This window comes from Peromyscus californicus, unplaced genomic scaffold, assembly GCF_007827085.1.
Source record: "Peromyscus californicus insignis strain IS unplaced genomic scaffold, ASM782708v3 Scaffold_2__1_contigs__length_46816999, whole genome shotgun sequence".
Lineage (NCBI taxonomy): Eukaryota > Metazoa > Chordata > Mammalia > Rodentia > Cricetidae > Peromyscus > Peromyscus californicus.
Window position 1 is genome coordinate 16473858 of NW_026294540.1, and position 17334 is coordinate 16491191.

The window sequence follows — 17334 nt, forward strand, 5'->3', positions numbered from 1 at the left end:
CAGGCTGCAGCGATCACTCATGTCTGATTGATTGCCTGTCTCTGAAGGTGAAAAAGTACAAATAGGCTGAAAGGCAAAAACACACCGAGGGGCTATCGATCCCGCTTAAGTATTCCAAGGGCAGGCCGGAAGTGCAAGCAGGAGGCGTGGGGGAGCCCTCTTCCACTGAGGGCAAATAGCAGCACGTAGCTGCCTTCACGGGCTTCATCTGCTCTTATCCTATGGGCTTTATTGATCAACTAGACACCCAACCACAGGCCAAACAGGAGCATTTCCCAAACAGGATGGATGTAAATCCTCCAAGGATAGCCTTGCACCCTGAGGGGTGTGTCTTAGAGTTTCTATTGCTATGATAAAACCCCAGGACCAAAGACAACTCAAGGTGGAAAGGGTTAATTTCATCTTAGATATCTGGGTATCAGCGGATCACTGAGAGAAGTTAACGCAGGAACCGAGGCAGAGGCCATGGAGGAACACTGTTTACTAGCTTGCTTCCTGTGGCTTGCTCAGCCTGCTTTCTTATGGCATTCATGGCCACCTGCCCAGGGTTGGGACGACCCATAGTGATCTAGGCCCTCCCACATCAATCAAGAAACTTCACCACAGGCTCTTCCATGGGCAGTCTGGTGGAGACATTTTCTTAGTTGAATTTCTCTCTTCTCAAATGACTCTCTGGCTTGTGCTTTGTTGGCACAAAACTAGCCAGCACAGGGTGGTTCACAGCTGCATTTAATTCTCTCGAGGATCCCACATCATCTTCTGCCCTCCTTGGGCAACTATATTCACAGACACAGACACACACACAGACACAGACACACACACATACACACACACACAACATGCACACACACACATGCAAATTAAAATAAAACTTAAAAGGAAAAAAAAACAACCTAATACTGAGTATTTATCAAGTAGGGGAGCGAAACCAGGGAGTTTTGGGGTCATAGCTTGTTCTTGCTTCACAAGATGGCTTTGTAACCCCGTGAGTCTGTGTTGTAACCTACTTTAGGCTTTTGAAATCATTTTCAAATACACCAGGTAAGAAGAGGGCAGAGACTTTTTTTTTAATTGTTTTTTGGACAGGCTCTCATTTTCACTATGAAGCCCTGGCTGGCCTACAACTCAGAGATTCACCTGCTTCTGCCTTCTGAGTGCTGGAATTGACGGTGTGTGAGCCATCCCATCCAGCCGTTCTTTTTAAGCTTAGTGCACCAGTTGCTTATAATTTTCTTTCCATGGTGAAATAACTTTGCATTTATCCATAAATGTATTTTCATTACTTACCAAGGTCTGAGAAATTACTGTAGGGAAAAGAACATGTGTAGGTACTGAGGAGTGTGGACATGAGTGATGTTCCCACTGAGGTGACTGGTATATGCTGTGGATGATTGATTGGTAAGTAAAGTGCTGATTAGCCAGTAGCCAGGCAGGAAGTATAGGCGGGACAAGGAGAGAGGAGAATTCTGGGAAGTGGAAGGCTGAGTCAGGAGACGCTGCCAGCTGCCGCCATGAGACGCATGATGTAAGATACCGGTAAGCCACGAGCCACGTGGCAAGGTATAGATTTATAGAAATGGGTTAATTTAAGATATAAGAACTAGACAGCAAGAAGCCTGCCACGGCCATACAGTTTATAAGCAATATAATCTCTGTGTGTTTGCTTGGGTCTGAGTGGCTGTGGGACTGGCAGGCGAGAGAGATTTGTCCTGACCGTGGGCCAGGCTGGATCAGGGAAACTTCAGCTACAGGTATTCTCCTTGGCACCTTTTATGGTTTAGTCTCAGCTGCTGGGGTGGGAGTGGGAGCAGGTCCAGGTGGAGGAGACCAGTACAGTTTTCACTGTACTCCTCAGCTGTGTGCTAAGGCTTGGTGCTTTTGCCTTCAGGCTTTGCTGAAAGACTTTAGACTGTATTGAGCTCTCATTTACAGGTAAGAATGAAATGCATAGGTGATACCTCCTTCACATAGAGCCCTCTGCTAACACGGAGCACAGGGAGTTAATCCGAGATTCAGCCTCATGTCCTCCTGAAGACCCCAAGGACCCTTCGGTGCTGAGTTCCACTGTAAAGACCTTTGTACCTTGTCTCTAGATCAACTTTTCTATTTTACCTTCCCAGTTCCTTCACTCGTGCCTGGCCCCCCTTCCAAACTAATTTGCCTTCGTCTTTGTCTGTGTCTTTATCTCAGGCTCACTGCTGAGTGAGAGAAGCCAGCCACAGGAGATGGCGTACCCTACCATTTGTTGTGGTAAGCATTGAGAAGTGGTCGAGGGGCTCTATAGTGAGGAGATAGACTGTGGGTGAGAGTGGAATCTTGAAGTCTCTTTCCACTTGTAACTTCTGATGCCCCTGCCCCTCCCCTCTCAAGGCATGACAGTATCACAAGTGGAGGAGGAGGAGTTGTGAGTTTCGTTTGGACCATCTCTGAAGCCATTCAGGGCTCCTTGCTGCTTTCCACTCAGCCTATCCACAGACGTCTCTGGCCACAGTGAAAGTGTGATCATCTCCCAGAGAATCCCACTCCGTGGCCAGAACCCAGTGCCCCCCCCTCCCCCCGCCGCCGCCGCCGCCTCAGCCAATCACTCTGGACAGAGACAAGGTTGAGCTTGCTCTAATGGAGATAATAGAACCCGCTGAGTTTCCTCCTTGACCTCAGTTCTTTACAACAAAGACTCACACACTAACCCATGATATGTGAAAGCCTAGTGACATGTGACATCTACACAAGGAGCTGACTTAGGTGACAATGCATTCCCCTTAAGCATCACTCTAGACACACTCTATGTGTCCTGGAGGAATCTCTTCCAAAAGATGTATTGAGTGAATTTAGGGCCGTGCTGACACCAGTATCTCGTGTGATCTGCTGGAGCTCGTGCAGATGCCAGCTGAGGCAGATGGATGGCTGTGAAAAGGCAGTAAAGCATCCTCCAGCTGCCCCCCAGGAACACACTTGCACTTGTGTAATGAAGGAGACAAATGTCTCACGGAGCAGAGCCAACCCAGTGGAGAAACCACTAGCCTGCATGTCTATGTGGTGGCTTGAGTTTCATTCCCAGCAAATCCAGGGGATGAAATAATGTCATTATTTCATTTCACAAGATATATGCTGCTAAAATTAATTAGATTATCTTGAAAATGTTTTTGGTCTGAGAACAAGTCTGTATTACAGTATATTGTTGCTTTATGCCTCTTGCATCGCCTAAGCCTTCCCTTTCCTTCCTCTTCCTCCTCCATGTTCTCTTCCTCTTCTTCCTTCTCTGCCTCCTCTTCCTCCTTCTTTCCCTCCCCCCCACCCTCCCTGTCATTCTTCTTTTTGGTGTGCATGCATACACATGTGTGGAGGCCCGAGGTCAACCACAGGCATGGTCCTCAGGTGTTTTTAGACTGACACGGTTCATCTTGTTTTTAGACTTTGGGTCTCTTGTTGGCCCAATTCAGCTAATCTGACTGGCCAACATGCCCCAGGAGTCCTCCCATCTTGGTCTCCCCAATGCTGGGGGTCATACTCAGGTCCTCATATTTGTATGACAAGTACTTTTCCAACTAAGTTTCCAGCCCTAATCCCTTTTTATAGATGCTCTTCTGTCTCTCTTCATCATTTTTAAAGGCAGCTCACTGGACACAGGGTCCTGTTGCTTTTGGCTCTTGGGAAGGTGGTGCGTTCTGCCCCCTTGTGGTGATCCATACGATTGCTTCTAAGGCATCAGTTCTTCATTTCTTGAGAAGAGCATCTTGATGGCCATTGGAAAAGTTCATGGACCACCATTGTCAACAACAGTTTTCAAGACAGTGACTGATGTGAAGCAGGCATGATGTATGAGCAACTCAGGAGGCTGACCATGTCACATACACAAGGCAAGGATCTCCATTTTTTGTTGTTGTTTATTTGCTTATTTATGAGACAGATTCATACTATGTTGGCCAGACAGACATTGAACTCACTCTGTAGACCAAGCTGGCTTTACACTCACAGAGATCACCTGCTTCTGCCTGCAATGCTGGGATTAAATGTGTGGGCAACCATGCTTGACTGGAGGATTGATTCTTTGTGTGAAGGTGGTCTCTGACATGGCAGTGTTTTCAGGTGCCCTGAGTGATTTCTGAGTCAAATAGATTTGGTCCTCCCTGATCTGAAAGCAGACTGTGACATGGGTGCAACTGAATTGCCACTCATGATTGTTCCGTGTGTGGAAATACAGCCAGAGTCAAAGCAAAATTTCTACTGCAATTAAAATTAAAGTCAAGAAAGACTTCACTCTAGGCCCATATAATAGGAGAAAGGTCAGGACTGGGTTTAATCTCAGTTCTTCTCAAACACAAGTGTTATGGAATATTACTTTAAGTAGGCAAAGATATGTTACATTTGTTTACACTGCATTTATTGAATTATGAAGAGGTGTGTTACTTTTGTTTATGCTGCACTTGTTTAACGATATAATTATGTCAAGCTGTGTTGCTGTTTCACAGTGCCTGCCTAAGGCACCTGATTGGTCTAATAAAAAGCTGAATGGCCAATAGGTAGGCAGGAGAGGAATGGGTGGGGCTGGTGGGCAAAAGGAATAAGTAGGAGGAGGAAGCTAGGCTTGAAAGTAGAGAGGAGGAGGAGGAGGAGAGAAGGAGGGAGAAAGAGAGGGAGATGCTCGGAGCCAGCCAGGCAGCCACCAGTCAGCAGACACAGAGTAGGACATACAGAAAGAAGGGTAAAAAGCACCAAGGCAAAACATAGATGAAGAGAAACAGATTAAGAGTTAAGATAAGGCTGAGTAGTCATAACTAATAAGAAGTCTTCCTGTCATGATTTGGAAGTTGGTTGATGGTCCAAAAGAAAAAGCCTGGTACACACAAGTGAGACAGTCTTTGAAAGTGGAAAGGATCACCGACCATCACTTTGACTTTGCCCAAGGGGAAAACAAACCTTCTCAGGTCTTTCTGGCAGGGAGGATGTTTTACTTCAGGTGACTGAAGGCAAGGTTATCCTCTTAACTTCTTTAGGGATCCAGCTGAGTGGAGGGCTCTCAGGTCCTTGGGAAGCAGAGCCTGAGGTGGTAAAGCCGAGAATAAGCTTGTAAAAGAAATATCTACACCCCAAAAGCAGAGGAGAAACTTAGCTATGTCCTATTTCTAAGCCAAATGCTCTGGAAAGGGGGAGAAGATGACCTCTGGATTTTAGTCTTTTTTGTGTCCTATGAGATGCGAGAAGTTGACTACCTTACCTCCAAGAACCGGCAGGTTGCCCTAGAAACACATACCTTCCTACTGTCACGGCTATGATGCTATAATGAGTAGAAGGAATGTCCTATAATGATTGTGTTCAGGGGCTGCAGACATGGTGTTCTGAGCATGGAGCAACTCAAGGCCATCCTTTCCCAGAGGCAGTTTGAGAGAATGCTTTAGAGTAGCTTAGAAATATGATGTCTTGGTGGCTTCTTGGGACTGCCAACTGCTCATCAGCTCCCTGGTCACTGTGAGAGTGGACCGACATTTTCTCTGGGTACCTCTTTCTTCATTTTGACCATGTGTCTGTGTGACCAGAGCCCATTGTCTCTCAGGAAGGACACCTGAGTTATGGAAGCCCAACCTTTTTGTGTGAACTGTAAATAACAATGGAAAGGATCTGGGGTATTTCATGGAGTGTCTATAAGATTTTTGCTCCCTGGATGAACAAGTGGGTATTTTGTGGGAGAGCCTTCCTAGGTACAATGAAGCAGATCACACCCCTTCAGTTCACCTGCTAAGAGGACAAAGGTCAGCAGCAACAGGTGACCATCATTCTGTAAAGTACCTCGCAGGAATGAGGATAGTCTAGAAACACATGTGTCTCTCTCCTTAGCAATCAAACTAGTGAAATAATGAACCACAAGAAGTTGGAATTTCCTTGAGTCTCTATATGGAGAGGCTTTTCTGTATCCTGCCCTGTCCTGCAGCAGGCTTCTAAATAATCACTTGGAGGCTTATATTAATTATAAATGCTTGGCCAGGAGCTCAGGTTTATTACTAACTAGCTCTTACACTTAAATTAATCCATAATTCTTAGGTATGTTTAGCCATGTGGCTTGGTGCCTTTTCTCAATATGGCATTCTCATCTTGCTTCCTCTGTGCCTGGCTGGCGACTTCTGACTCCACCCTTCCTCTTCTCAGAACTCTCCCTGCCTACACTTCCGGTCTGGCTACCAGCCAATCAGCATTTTATTAAGCCAATTCGAGTGACAAATCTCTACAGTGTACAAGAGCATTATCCTACAGTAAGTCTCTAGAAGAGATCGGTATCAGCTCAGGACCCCAAGACTAAGTTCTCAGCACAAAGGAGATTTATTTGCCCCAGAGGGACAGAGGGTAGGAGGAAATAAGAGACAAAGACAGGAGACAGAGGATGAGGGAGAAGGGGACGGGAACAAGGGAAAGGGGGCAGGAGTATTTGCCCTGGAGGGGCAAAGGACTGCCTCTGGATAGAGAGGAGACAGAGGAGGCACATAGGAAAATGGTGGTTTATAAAGGTAAAGGGGGAAACGTTCTAATGAGGTGCTCAATTTTAATTGGGTATGTTAATTAGGTGAGTCAAAGGGGCTTTTGATTGTTGGCCTTCAATACTTCTCTAGCTGCACCTTGGTAGTCAGCCTCAGGAAGAGGAAATGCCCAAATAAGGGAACAGACCTTGGTGGCTAGCTTTAGGAATGCAATCTAATGGTTTTTAGCAAGGCAGAGGGAATGGGGAGAAGGGCAAGGTCTGCCCGATCCATGCCGGCCATGCTCAAGCTGGCCAGAGTCACCTCAGTCTCACACTGGTAGAAGGAAGGGGCTGAACCTTGGCAGGGGAGGGGACAGCAACAGGGGGTGAGGTGGGGCTTATCTCCTCAAATAAGAATTCCCACAATTCTGACAACTTGTCTGGCCACCTTGCAGGAGAGAATGGAGTGTAGACAGGGTGACGGGCGGGACCATAACCTGACCCGGCCTGCTTAGCTGTGTGCACATCTCTTGTCTTTTACTGAAACCTAAACTTCATGCCAGGACCCCTGCGATGGACTTGGAGTATGTCCTCTTTCTTCCCGGTGTGGCCCCCTCGAATAATATTCCTTTTCTTCTTTCCTCTCTTAGCTGTGACTTGAATTGGACTATTGAAGATATGATGTCCATCCTCCTTTGTTCAGGACTAGACTCGGGGCTCAGGCTCTGACCCCTAGCTCTAGTAACTACTCTGCAGTTGAGCTCTGGAAGCTAAGATTCTCTTCACCAGGTCTTGGCAGTGTGTGAGGTCTGAAAGTGGAGTCCAGCCTCACATAGGGCTCAGTCTGACTCAGGAATTAACGAGCTTTACAGTCTGAACAGTGAAAACGAAATCAAAGGAAGATATTACAGGGTGGCATTTGAAAGAGATATGAAATCGAAATGTCAGTGTCCATAAATAAAGGTTTATTGGAACCAAACGTTGTCTACAGATACAGGACTCGCCCCCTGCAGCAGCTCTTCACCCCTTCCCCCTCCAGCCCCTCTCCTTCCTTGACTCACAGCTTCTGACAAATTCCCTACTGAAAGCCTGTTAAACCTGATATTATTGAGGAGAAAAGTCCAGTTAAAGCGAGTTGTATATTGGGCTGCACCAGGGACTGGACAATTGGCTGCTTCACCCTAAGTCCCTACATATAGGAGTCCCTCTTATAGCAGAGATAAGGTGTTCACTGGGGCGAGATGGCTGGCGATCATAGATTGTTATAAGGACACAATAAAAAGGGGAGGGACTAAGGCCAGGATATACATCAAGTGAATAGGGGTTACACACAGTTTACATGAGACCTAAGAAACAGGAACTTACTCTTAATTACAAATAGAAACCTTATTTAGCAAGGGCTTGACATAAGACAAACAAGAACTTTTTCTTTAACTAGGATTTAACACGGGGCAAACAGGAATGTCTTTTTTAACTGCCTGAGCAGCAAACAGAACTCTGAGCCTGCAAGGTATGTTTTCTTGTGTTGGTCTCTCATTAACTTGGGAGGTATTTGCTCCTGTTTTGTTTCACGAGCTACCTGTACCTCTCTGACTCTCTAACATTCCTCAGGTGCCTGGATTCTCGGAGGATGACCGACACCACCCTTAATTCCCCCAAGAAAGTTTACAGACCCCCAGGTCACCATACTCCAGGATATTTGAGGCTTAGTGGTGGTGGCACACCCCACATCCCTATAATTGGCTTAATTAAATATGCAGCTCCACCCTTCTGTCCTCAGTCTTAGTCTTTTCTAGAAATTCCTTCAGCTCTCTCTGACATCCAGAAATCTGGGATAGTCTGACTGCAGGTTGCTGTGACCAATCATCAACCACATGGTACAAGGAAACTTCCCCCTTCCTCTGAGACCTGTAGGGAGGGACCATTCCCTCAACCCTCTAGCCTCACTTCCTCTGAGACCTCTAGGAAGGGACCACTCCAGCACACCCACCTCCTCACTTCCTGCATACCTCTCAAAGACATAAGCTCTAATACCAGTGAAGGAGTGGACTTGCTAGCAACAGTGAGAGCAAGCAGGCAAAGAGCAAAAGCTTCCTTCTTCCAGGTCCTTTATGTAGGCCGCCACCAGAAGGTGTGGCCCAGATATAGGGTGAGTCTTCCCACCTTCAATGATTCGGTTAAGTAAAAAATCCCTCACAGGTGTGCCCAGGCAGGAACTTGGATTGTTACTTAATTTCAGATGTAGTCAAGTTGACAACTAAGAATAGTTATCCTAGGTTCACTCTGGGACTTCATAGCTTCATAGACATGCCCCCTCTATCTGTGACCCACACAGTACCCCATTAGAGCTAGTATGTGATATGTTTTCCCCCTAACTGACTACATCCACTGAGAAAACTGATGGCTTACTCTAGTGTTTCCAGCAGGATGTAGCTCAGCGTGTGCAGCAGAATAGATGATTAAAGATCACTGAGGAATGAATGGGTGATGGGGGCATACATTAGCTTTTTTGTTAGAAAATTGTGTAACCAGACAGAAGCTAAAGGACAGCTTTATTACAAGTTTAAAGTAAAAATCCCAGGGCAGGCAGGCTGTCACCTCAGCAGCTGCCCCAGAGGAAGATGGAAAGGAGAAGGAAAGAAAGCTATGATGGGGCGGGGGGAGCTTAGAGAAAAAGTAAGGAAGCTCAGGATTTGGGGGATGCCCAAAGTGTTAGGAGCTAGGAAAGAGATACAGGGGAGGGGGAGAAGAAGTTATACTTTTCTGACTTATGACCCTACTTGCTGCAACCTAGTCTGCCACTGTGCTAGAGGTGGGAATTCTGGGAAGGAAAAGTAGTGTATCTCATTAAAGGACTAATTATTCCACCCATCTCTTTAGCATGGCTTAAGGTGAGCTTGCCTTTCCAGGCCAGGGGTGGTCTTTTGGCCAAGTGATTGACTTGCTGTAACTGGAATGTCAGGTATCCACCCAAGCCAGAGATTCTGTTCTCTTGACCAGGATTTTTTTTTCTTAATGGGTCTTTATTGCTACTCTAACACCATTTAGTAGGATCTGAGGAACACCAGGGAATGGTGGGCCACTGGTATTGTCCATAGCAGATCCTCACACTTGTCCACCACAGCTCTCCCTTGGCCTCCTTGTGTACCATGTGAGTGATGCCTGCTTAGCGCCAGGGGCATTTGAATAACTGGGCCAGGTCCATGGCCTGGATGACTTCTGGCAGCATTACCCCTGCCATTCTTCACCCATCTGCAAGTCCCAAGTTCCATCTACAGACCCCCTTACCACATTCCAAGTATTCCTTGCTTTTTACAAGTTAGACATATTGCCTGTGATTTACCTAGTGATGGCGTTCCCCGCCCCGCCCCCCTCCCCCCCCCCCCCCCGGCCCCGGCTTGGCTGGTCTCACTTATCTTTCTGCAGGGAGTTGTAATATCACCTCCTGTGAAAAACCTTCCACGGCTCTCTTGAACTGAGGTTGTGTCTTCTACCCACACTCTGTCCGTGTTCCTGTGACTTTGCACTTACTATATGAGTGTCACTGTATTTGTGACAGAGACTGCAGTCAGGAGCTCTTTCAGGCCAGCATCTTATTATGTCCCAGGGAAAGAAATGTGACACTATGATATACAAATAGGATCTGCTGCAGCAAAGGCTTCTGGGAGGAACTTAGCTGAGGAGGGAAAGTCCACCATGAATATGAGTGGTGCCATCCCAAGTGCCAGCCTCACACTCAATAAAGAAGGAGAAAGGAAGGGAGCCAATCAGGCCCTGGTGTCATAGTAAAACTTCAGCTGTCAACTTGACACATACATAGAGTCACCTGGGAAGAGGGGCTATGAATTGAGGAACGGCCTCCATCAGATTGGCCTGTGAGCATACCTGTGGGGCATTCTCTTGACTAATGACTAATGTGGGAGAGCCCAGCCTGCTGTGGGTGGTGGCCATCTCTAGGCAGGCGAACTTGGGCTGTATAAGGAAACAGGCTGAGCAAGCCCCTGGGAGCAAGCCAGTAAGTGGTGGTTCCCTATCGTCTCTGCTTCAAGTTCTTGTCTTGAATTCCTGCCTTGGTTTCATTCGGTGATAGACTGTATCCTGTCAGCCAAAATGAACCCTTTACGCCCCAGGTTGCATTGGTCAACAGAAAGCAAACTAAAGCCAACTGGCATTTCTCACTCTCTATTTCCTGGCGATAAACATGCGAGCAAGCAGTCTCACGCTCCCACTGCCATGCCTTCCTTCCATCGGGGACTATATCTTCAAACCATGAGCCTCAATAAATCCTTAAGTCTCTTCTTGTCAGTTATTTATTTGGTCACAACAAATAGGAAAAGTAGCCAATACCATCCCTAAGCTCTCTGTGCACATCTCTGGGAGAATGTAATGAGCCATGTGAATGTTGAGTGTTTGATTCATGAGTCTTTTGGAGTTAGTGTCCCGGTATCCACCAGAGCAGGGGCAAGCTGAGGAATGTGGATGGGGCCTGCTGCCATGGTGACTGTCTGCATGCACCGATGGATGGATATATGGAAGAATACAGCATTAAAACAACTACTCTACAGGGGATAGGTGCGAACACACTTTCCAAAGCTAAATTTGAGTCACAAGTAAGTTGACTTTTAGCAAGAGACAGGAAACCCAATAATCTAAATTCTAAGAACATTTCAGCCAGGATAAAATCTGAGGCACCGTATCCGAGGGACTCTTCATAGCAAATGAAGCGTCTCCTCTAACCCGGCCACTGTGACCTTTGCAGTGCAATGGCGATCTTTCACTGGTCCCTCCCTGCTCTGGTTCCAGACAGCTGAGCAAGAACCTGAAGGGATGTCACACAGGAAATGCCTTGAAGGAAGCACCTGTCACATTCCTCAAATAAGGGAAATGCTAATGACGCTGTGGACTGGTAGCCATTGACTGATGCCATTTGTCTTCCCTGGGCTGATGGAAAGTGGATCTCATTTTAAGCCATCTTCGTGACTCCTTGTACCTTCATCCATCTGCAGAGATTTTTGGAGTGCAGGCTGAGCTGGAGTTTGGAAAGGGCAAAATGTACGTTTGGTTTAATGGTGTGACACCAACCAAGGAAAACAAGGCTATAAAACAAAGAGACACCATCTCCTAGTGCTTGTCTCCAGGGTCAGGAATGAAAGGATTGGGGACGAAGAGGGGAGGGAGGGATCAGGTTATAAAAGAGTGATCTCAATGTAGTCTTCCTCAGCTTGATTAAAGGAGTTTGTGGCTCTGACAAACTGAGTTCAGACCTCTTGCAGCTCTGAAACCAAATGGTAGATCTGTCAGTCAGGTTTCCCTAAAGGGAGAGAGAGCCAATGAAGGGATATACACATTAAGAGGGAATTTGTTGGATTGGTTTAAGGGATGTAGTCTGGGTGATCCAACAATGGCTGCCATACTGGAGATGTCTAGCAGTAGTTCAGCCCATGGAGTCCCAATCTGGTGCTGAAGGCCCGGCGATGGGGTGGGGTGGGTTCCTGGAGAGCTGCTGGTATTCTATATTCTGATATTCTGACATAAAGAAGTTAGTCGTAATGTCAGTGAAGGTTCATGTTTTGTGGGGATGGAGTCCATCATGGCAGGGCAGGCATAGCAGAAGGGAACACCATCCTGAAGATATTGGGGATCCACTTCAGTGAGACAGACATCTGAACTGAGGGACTGTGAGGCACACCTTTGCTGTCCAAAGCCTCCTCACTGTTCTTCAGGGAGTTGGCTCTTGGGCCAAACCCCGTGCCTGCTGCTCTGTCTGTACCAGTGTCCTTAAGCACATCTGGAGTGGAAACTGCTACAACTACCTCCACTGAGCAGCAGCCAACACATCGAGGACCTGCACCTCAGAAGCTTCCCATGATGCTCTACACGGTGTGGCTGGGGCAGTACTCACACCTAGGCCTGTCTCTCCAAGCCTGTGGCCATACCATAGCCAGAAGAACACAGAGGCTGCTCACTTGCTTAATGGCGGGTATAAAAATTTCACGAGTCTGCGTAAAAGCTCTCCATAATGACAAAACACTGCACAAATGAATTTTCATGATTGATCGTAAACCGGTTGGAGAATGACAAGCGAGCTAATCAACCAATTGTCTCCATCTAACGGGAACACCAAACATTTCATTTTTATTTATTTCTTCACATTTGACTAATTTTACCTGATCAAGCTGTGAGTTTGATATAATTGACTCACTCAGCTGGCAGATTTGGGGTAATTACCAGTGTGGTGTCCTCTCCTCAGCGTGAATTGGTTCCTTACCTTCAGAAGACCCTGTTGTCTGGAGTCTGCTTGCTAGGGGTTGGCCAGAGTAGTGGAGGAACCCTGTTCTGTGCATGAAGCCTGGCAGAGGGCAGAGAGGGTGTCTACACCTGTAGCTAGAAGGAGCAAGGCCAAGAGAGAGAGAGGTTTGGTCAAACAGGAGCTTAGAGGAGAGATTACAAATCAGTAGTGCCCCAGGCCAGGCTCCACTGAGCTCTAGCCCCAGCTGGTCCCTCTCTGATGTGTGGTTTAATGAGCCCCTAAAGCGATCTCCTTGTGCTGAACACGTTCGGTCTGATTTTCTTTCACATTTCAAACAAAGATGCCCAGGCATGTCCATGTAGCTTCGTAAGGCCCATTTGTAAGAGACAGTTCTTGACCAGAACCTCAGAGGATGGGAAGGGAAGGGAGGCATCATTTCAAGCAGGAAGGACATTTGCAAAGACACGCACAGCCTTGCAAGAACTTGGCACTGACATTAAGAATAGGACCATGGTGAGGGTAGAAACCATGCCAATCGTTAGTATGCAACAGACAGACAGGAGGTGTTGAGAGCCCAGCAGAAGCTTGTACTTCTGCGTGGAAGTTGGCTGCAAGATCTGGGTCTTAGGCTATACCTCCCTCCTGCCCCCCACCCCCCAGAGAGACAGCTGTGGGTTGCTGGAGGTTGTATGTAAATGACCTGAATGTGACATTCAAATCTTGAGTGCACATGGCTCAGTAGATTTCAGGAAATTAAAATATGCAAGAACGATAATGATCATTTTCTAATGATTCACAAATAATCAGAACATTACCTTTGACATTTGCAGCTGCTTTGTAGGAGGGGGTTTTGCATATAGACAGAGAGGATGAAGTTACAAAAATAAAGAGGAATACACACACACATACACACATACACGCACACCATATGCTCTACTCATACACATGCACGCCCAGTCACACATATGCACACTCACACATACAGACACTCCTGCACTACATGTACAAGCTCACAAACATGCACACACATACACACACACACACACCATATGCCCTACTCATATACATGTACACATAGTCACACATATGCACACTCACACAAGACACTCCTGACCACATGCACAAGCTCACAAACACACACACACACACACACACACACACACACACACACACACACACACACACACAGGGCTGCATAGACTCCCAGGTTCCACAACTCATACTTTGCCCTATAGACAACCTAAAAGGTGCAAAGATACCAGGACGTTCTCAGTAATTCTGGTGACTCTGGGATTCATCTCACCGCATGCTGGTTTGGCAGTGCTTCCTCACCTTCTTCTTTCCTGGCAAAGAAAATGACCAGAGAGTTACAAGGAGAATATTTTCCTCAGTAAGAACCATTTATGCCATCGCTCATGTACTGGCAACAAATAACAAACAAAAAACTGTCTAATGGCAGTTCCTCAGTCAGGTGCGCAGATGTTGTCAAGAACAGCATAGTCAAATACACAAAGAATCCAGACTCCGGCGAGGTGAATTAGGCTTGCTGACTTTGTATCAGACGGCCCTTTGTTGCCAGCAGAGGGGCATGATGGAAGACTAATTTCTGCTCCCTTTACTGACCAGCCGTGGTCACTCCCACACTCTGTTTCTGCAGTTAACGTCCTCTCCCAAGGCTTACTGGAGGGAGGGAAGGACTGATGCCCGGAGACGTGATAAGAAGATGGGAGGATTAATTATCCCATTAATGAGGAACATACTTAAGTACTGTAGAAGACACTCCCTCGGATAGCTGTTTGCAGACCCACAGGACTGAGCCTTGCTCACGCTTGTGAGTTCTAACTCAAAATGTCTGATGGTCTCTTTCCTTCCTTCCAGTTCCTTCCTTTCCAGTTTCTTGTTCTGGTTTTTTTTTTCTCTCTTCAGTTGTGTGTGTGTGTGTGTGTGTGTGTGTGTGTGTGTGTGTGTGTGTGTGTGTGAGTGAGAGAGAGAGAGAGAGAGAGAGAGAGAGAGAGAGAGAGAGAGAGAGAGAGAGAGAGAGAGAAATCATGTGTATACCTCTTCCCAAGAGTGGGTACAGGTACAGGTTCATGCAGACCATGGTGTATGTAGATGTCAGAGGATGACCCCTGGTGGTGTCAGCCCTCACCTTCTACCATGAGACAGGATCTCTTTTCCTTTGTGCCCCGCCACGAATGCCAGGCTAAGTGATCAGTGAGCTTCCTGTCTCCACCTCCTATCTCACTTAAAAGAGCCGGGATTATATGTGTGCTATTAAGTCTGGCTTTGTGTGGCTCTGGGGATCCGAACTCAGGTCCTCATGCTTGCATGGCAGAAGCTTTACCCACCGAGCCATCTCTCCAACTCCCGTTTTGTTTTGTTTTTGCAACTCCAAATAAGTCATCTCTGAATTCCCTACTGAGCTACCAAGTCTGGAGTCTGCTCTTTTATGTATAAGGACAAGAACCTGTAAAAGGGACCTTGAGTGACACCTCGGTCAAGTACAACCTAAGACCAGCACGCTATGCTTTTCAGACATGCAACTCACTAATATCATGTTCTTATTTCTTTTGGTGTACGTTATTTTCAGTTCGGTTTCTGTAGCCGAGGTCAATAAGTCAACGCTGATGTCAATAATAAAAGAAAGGAAGCTGGGCGGTGGTGGCGCACGCCTTTAATCCCAGCACTTGGGAGGCAGAGGCAGGTGGATCTCTGTGAGTTCGAGGCCAGCCTGGGCTACAGAGTGAGTTCCAGGACAGGCTCCAAAAGCTACACAGAGAAACCCTGTCTTGAAAAAAAAAAGAAAGAAAGAAAGAAAGAAAGAAAGAAAGAAAGAAAGAAAGAAAGAAAGAAAGAAAGAAAGAAAGAAAGAAAGGAAAGGTGAGGCAAGTTAAAGACTAGAAGTGACTGACCCAGGCTAACCAGGGCAGGAAGTCTTCCTGGAAGAGGTGGTACTGGGTCTGCATGATGTAGGTGTCAGTCTTGCAAAGCATAGAGGAACAGGTAATTCAGAGGAGCTCCTATGGATGTCCTTTCTGCTGTCTTAGGATGATGAGGTCAGCCCCATTCACTCCAGGGTTATAGGGTCATGATCTGCCTGGTTACTCACACCATTGTTTTCAACCACTCCATGGAGAGCATTCAGTTTCACCATAAGGTTACCTGCAGTGAGAGAGGTCGAGGAGAGAGAGGGGGAGGAGAGGGGAGAGAGTAACGGAAAAGGGGAGAGAGAGGGGGGAAGGGGAGAGGGAGGGGGGAGCAGAAGTAGGGTAGAGAGGAGAGAATCTAGAACATGTTTCAAAATGAGCCAAGAACTCTGTCATCTTGGAAACAGTGGGTGGGAGTTGCCCCCATGGTAACGGCAGAGCGTGAGGGGGACATCACACAGGGAGAATCCCACTCAGGGTGACTCCTTTGCAAGCTCCAGCCTGCCAGAGCCCGAGTCTTTGAGGTAATTGTTGTCTGTCCCCTAAGTGACAGTGATTAAAGAGAGAAAGAAAGAAACCAGTTCAAGGGCAAATGTCAGAGCCGAGGCAAGAAACATCTTGCAAAATCCACTTTTGCAGGAGGAGGACTCTTTTCATCACCTCGTGTTAGACATTTCAGAAGCAGGCCTTGGTAACACTGGGGCTGGGCCTTTAGATTAAATGGCATTTTCTGAATCAAGTACATCCCTAGAGGCCAGGGTTGCTGTGAGGATGGGAGGAGAGAAAGAAAGCAGGAGTAGGGGTAGGGGTGGGGGTAGTGTAGGGACATGGAGGGAGGGAAGGAGAGAGAGACAGGGTGGGGGACATGGAGGGAGGGAAGAAGAGGGCAATGCATAAGGCTGAAATGAGAAATACACAGCAATGTTATACATCCATCATAATGTTTACATCTTGCTTCCGATCGATCTGCCTGATCAAATATTGTCAGCATCTGCCTCGTCAAGCTGAGCCATGCCTTTCAACTTTTTCCTAAAAGCAACTTGCTTTAAAATTCTTGTGTCTGGTGACATGGCTTGCTGGCACTTGCCACCAAGCTTGATGACCAGACTTGATTCTCCAAGTTATCCCATGGCCTCTTCACTCATGCTGTGACATGTAAGACATTCCCCCACTAATTAAGAAAATTAAAAAAAAAAAAAATTCTTATAGATACATGCAACTCAAATTCCAATTTTAAAGCAGGCAGTTTCTTGTTACCTCCATTCAGTGTGAGCTAGAAATTATGTGTCTCAGGAGGGGACTAGTGTTGTTAGCTTCAAGCAACCAAATAAATACAAACAAAAGCATCGAAGTAAAGAAATAGATGTAAATCTCCCATTCTGGTGTTTTTCTCAACACAAATAGCAAAAACACAAAGCCCTGAAGTTTTTATGTAGAGTTTATTCTGTTTTCTTTACAGGTTTTATTTATATTTCTTACTTCCACAGTGTTTTTCTGCTGCAGTCGCTAATAGAAATTCTGATAATTTCTCCAGTAGGCTGATTTTTCCAAAATTGCTTCCACTTTCTTCCTTATTTGGTCTATGCTAATTTTTTTGTTTTGTTTGGTTTTGGTTTTGGTTTTGGTTTTTGGTTTTTCGAGACAGGGTTTCTCTGTGTAGCTTTGGTGCCTGTCCTGGATCTTGCTCTGTAGACCAGGCTGGCCTTGAA